At 45.1% G+C, this 5,108-nt stretch overlaps 1 long non-coding RNA gene across 1 annotated transcript; it reads right to left on the reverse strand.

Annotated features, from left to right (window-relative positions):
• Positions 1-1,869: 1,869 nt before the first annotated feature.
• On the reverse strand, positions 1,870-4,770 carry LOC141057205 (uncharacterized). Its single transcript, XR_012222002.1, has 3 exons — positions 4,646-4,770; positions 3,130-3,375; positions 1,870-2,416 (listed from the first exon to the last, which is right to left on the reverse strand). It is a non-coding gene; the product is annotated as an uncharacterized lncRNA (long non-coding RNA).
• Positions 4,771-5,108: the final 338 nt, after the last annotated feature.

Below are 5,108 nucleotides of genomic sequence, written 5' to 3' on the forward strand. Positions count from 1 at the left end.
TCCCTCCTGGGTTCCCTGTCCTCTGCCCTTCCGCTCCTACATTCCCTCCCGTGGCTCCCTCCTCTGTACTCCCTCACCTCCTGTGGCGTAGTCTTGCTACCTTACAAGTAACTGCTGCCTGGTTTGCTCCGTTACCTCGCTCCGGTACCCTGGTCTCTGTCCGGTATCTCTGCCCTCTCTCTATCCTAGCTTGTCCCTCAAGCCATCCCTCTTGCGGTCCTGCCCCTAACGATCCCTGTATAGGGGTCGGGCCTCACCTGGCGCGCTCTGCCCAGTGGCTCCAGATCCGGGACCCAGAGGGTCCACTCTCGGACATTGTCAGTTCCTGAACGTCACAGACACATAGGGGGCGAGACGAGGGAGTGGTGTGTGAGTGGCAGACACTGAATGTCCTGTCTGTTAGGTATGAAGAAATCCAACAAAGTGCCAAGTCAACAGATCAAAATGTCTGTAGTATTAGGGAATGGTCCACTGTGTTAAAGACAGATGCCAGGTCCAGGAGAATGATCAACTTGCATCGCTTTCATTTGGAAGTTAGTAGGTCATTGGTGACTTTAGTCAGGGCAATTTCAGTGGAATGGTGTGGTCTGAAGCCAGATTGTAAGCGGTCAAAGAAGGAGCAAGAGGAGAGGTCAGAGGACAGTTCAAAGTGGATGTGTTGTTCCTGTCGTTTAGAGGCATAGGGGAGAAATGATATAGGGTGATAGGTAGACACAGAAGATGGGTCAAGGGTGGACTTTTTGATGATGGGTGTGATCGAGGTATTTTTCAATCAGAAGACACCACTTGTTAGTGACAGGTTGAAGAGGTGGGTTAGACTTGTGATGAAGACTGCGATAAAGTTTTGAATGAGGTGGGACGATATTGTGTCACGTTCACAGGTGGTGAGGCAAAGTATTCAGTTGAAAAGAGAGAAGAGGGAGGGGGAGCTGGTGTATGCAGGAAAGAATTGACAGTACTGAATAGCTGTTTTGCGTTGTGAGACAGGTATGATATGAGGTATGAGAAGTCGGTTTCTTTTGCTGCAGTGAACAGTTGCATTTTTACAACTTCTGTTACTGGATGGGCAACTCTGCTCCCTTTCTTTGGCAGCCGTACAGCAGTACGCTTTGTAGATGAGGGCCGGAAAGAATATGCGCTCCAGTAGATGGCAAGCGCTGCATCAAGTGGCCTCTGCTCCTCTTCCTCCATCTTAACATCACACACAGTACATTCCTCAGTGGTGGCATCCCAATTTCCCTTTTTTTCCCCATGTCACAACTCTCCAAGCGCCCAACTGACTGTTGGGAACCACAAATGGCTGAGTCTGCAGATCTCTTCGCACATTGTATGCCATGGGCATAGGAAGTGTACTCTAAAAATTCACAGAGTCAAAAGGAAGAAATCATCTGCACCAATGGCCAACGTTTTTCTCACTTTGATCACACGTTCAGTATTTTACCTCAGTATTTGTAAGCCAAAACCAGGAGTGGAACAATCAGAGGAAAAGTATAGTAGAAACACGTCACCACTTCTGTATTTATCACCGACTCCTGATTTGAGTTTACAAATACTGATGTAAAATACTGACCAAATACTGAACGTGTGAATGTGGCTTCAGGCTGGTTTCACACGTCCTGATATTTCCGGTACCGATATCCGTGTCCGTGTGAGTAATACGTGTGGCAACTGTGTGCCACCCATCAGTACCACACAAACAGCTGCCGGGGAAGAAGCGCCAGAGTAAGCACTGTTCCTGGGGCGCACCTATAATGAAGCAAGTTGATCACTTCGCCTCAGGCGGCATTGGGTCCCTGAAGACAAGTGTAAAGATCAATGTTTCATATATATTCCTATTTAAAAGTGTATGTATTTTACATGTGTGTCAGGTTAGGCTGATAAAGAGTAAACCAGTTTTATAAGAGCAAAATAGATTTATTTGTACTGATTTTACTACGGGGGGCGCCATTTTGCAGTTCACCACTGGAAGCAGAGAGGCTAGGTTCACCCCTGCTAATAGGTCTCCTTTTACTTTTCTCACTTAGCAGGCAGTGCCAGACATAATATCAGGCAGATTCTGCATCTCGGCACTCTGAGGATCCTGAGGATGGCCACCGGATATAGGAGCAGGAAATAAGCAGGTTTTTCTGGTTTGTTTTTTGCCAATTTTATTTTTTTTATCTTATGACCTTTTCTCAGTACACTCTTCCTCCTCTTCTGCAGTAGGCCGATGGTTGGTATCATTAGCTGCTCTTCTGGGCTTTATGAGGACTCTTTCAGACAACTCTCCTTTATGATGTACATTCACAGGAGTCGTAGAGCTAGTCTCTGATAGGAGAAGTCACGTTGTCCTCCATGTACATAGCCCACAGAAAAGCATGTAGGTCGTGAGCAGGATCCTTAGCTCTGGTGGAAGAGGTGCATCCTCGGTCGTGTTCTGTGAATGTGAATAATAGGAATGAGTTGTTCAAAGAATAATAAACTTATTTTATATAGTAAGGGCATATAACTTTATGAATATGATCGTGTTTGGGCTCCAATGTAGACAAAGTTATTACAGAAAATTTCCTTTGCTCACTTGTTCTTTCTCTTAATACAGGCTGTAATCCTAATCTGCCATTCAGTCTGATATGTGAGTAGATTAGATAATGTTTCTATAGGATATGTGATTCCTGACCTGTACTGGACGATTGCATAAATCTTGTGTATACTGTAAAGATCCCATTACATTTAGCGATGCACCAGCGATCCCGACAACGATACGACCCGGTCAGGATCGCTGGTGCATCGCGAAATGGTCGCTAGTGAGCTGCCAAACAGGCAGATCTCACCAGGAATGCAGCAGCGGTCGGGGGTCGTCACTTACCTGTCACACGCAGCAAGGGTGACGTCTTCCGCCCACATCCATGGAGTCACTCATCGGCGCCAGCAGGAAGCCGGCGACGAGAAATGGACCAGGACGATCTCGCGCGATCAGCGATATCAAGCGGGGGGGGGCCGGGTCGGAGGCGTCACATGTAGCGAGATCGCTAGCGATATCGCTGTTGCATCACAAAATCGGTGAAGCTTTAGCGAGATCGCTAGCGATCTCGCTATGTGTGAAGGGGTCTTTACTTTTCAACTTTACCTTAAAAAAAGATCCATACTTACATTTAGTAATGGAATCATTAGATCACATCCACTTAATAGTACAGACGGGATTGAGGTTCTGCAGGTTTTGTTGAATTATTCCAGATTCTGCCCTAATATCTGATATGTGTACTGCAGTTTTATCTCAGCGTCTGTGTGGATAGAGTATGATGACTGAGATAAACGGTCCTCGCCTTGGGTGGTGCTCAGTATGAGCCGTCTACCACTCCATTTTCGGCAATTTGCTCTCTTATCATCAATACTTATCTATGGAGACAGAAAAGACATTAACCAAAGAAATTACCTGGAGTATAAATTGGTATGTATGTAAGATATAGCAGCATGTTCACACTGGATATTAAACAGACAAAACCTAAGATAGAAACAAAATGACCATACACCCTGATGTAAGGAAATGGGTGCAAGCAATAGTGCATATAAATAACATGGGGGACTTACTAAACATTGTTTTTTATCAAAAAGCGGTAAAGCCATCCCACCAAGGTGTACCCAAATCAGGGTGGACCTAGACTATAGTACTAAAACCTTACCATGTGTCAAATTGGCATCAATGTGAATAAGGGCCAAGCAGGACCGGGGCCTGAGTATGGACACCCAGCAATGGGACGCTATATAAATGTAATGTTTATATGCTGACGCTGGTGGGATGGCTTCTACACTTGTTTTTTTATCAAAAAAGGTGTGTTTACTAAGTACTTTGTTATTTATATTCACTATTGCTTTTACTTACAGCAGGGAATATGTTCATGTTGTTTCTATCTTGAGAGCAGACAATAGACAGAAAAGGGCAGAAATGTCCATCATTAGAGGGAGGGCATGGATTATTAGAGGAATATTAGATCCTCGTCTTCAGTGATCTCTTGGTGTCAGAATATAAATTCTATTACTATATACTTTATAATTATATGAAAATGAAATACTGTATCTTCTTATGTGTTTTCACACCTTGCTCACATGTAGTTGTGTGCAGTTGTTATCAATTGTATGATACATGCTCACTGGTGGAAGCCCAAGGTGAACACAGGTGACCTTTTGAGTGTCGGACATCCACAGTGGGCCATGTCCATCATTTTGCACTCCGTCAAAACGTCAGCAGACGGCATGGCACATTTCTGTGCTAGTGTGTCTCTAAGGCACTCAAAAGATAGAAAATATACAATTAATATTAATTGTAATGATACTTTACATTATAAGTGCCAACCTGCTAGGCCATATTATAGGGAAGACTGAAGACACATTTCCCTGGAGCTTTGGAGTTTTCCCCAACTATATGATGTAAAGTAACTCCATCACCCAGGATGACTCTTCTGATCTATTGACCCAGCAATTTCTAGTCAAACCCATGACAGTCAATTATTATATGTAGTGTATCCACCGTTCACTTCTGGAACACGGGAAAAGGGGTCCCTGAAGGCTGTTTCTCTCATTTGGAAGATATAAAAGTTGCAGAAACTTCAGTCCTGCCCTAACAACCTGTTACTTCCATTTTTACAAATGATTGTCATGTGAAACTTACCTGTGGGGTCACAGACTTTTTCAGACCTCTCATCCTGGGAAATCGATCTTTATCCTGACAGATATGGATACAATGGGCCCGTGTTGTCCTCACTCTTTTACTCCCTGTTATTTGTATGGAAGCAGGAACCTAAACACGAGAAATAAAGAATCAAAATTTATTAAATCTGTCATTACATCAACCACAGCAGAAGAATCAGTCCCTTCTAGGACCCTGCAAAAAGGAGGAGTAACTTGTGGCTACTGGTCCAAAACAGGGCCACCATCAGGGCATTAATGCCATGACTGGCGTATGGGGCCCGGTGGGCAGAGGGGGCCCGCATCGGGCCCGGTCTCCTCTGCTCACCGGGCCCTACCGGCACACTAAACCGGGCCCTCGGCGCTGCGGCAGATGATCACTACTGACATGCGGGCCTGCGCCCGCACGTCAATAGTTAACGGCTGCCAGCCATTCGGAGGCTGGC

Source organism: Dendrobates tinctorius, unplaced genomic scaffold (genome assembly GCF_039654945.1).
Source record: "Dendrobates tinctorius isolate UK_male_01 unplaced genomic scaffold, ASM3965494v1 ptg000203l, whole genome shotgun sequence".
NCBI classification, from domain to species: Eukaryota; Metazoa; Chordata; class Amphibia; order Anura; family Dendrobatidae; genus Dendrobates; species Dendrobates tinctorius.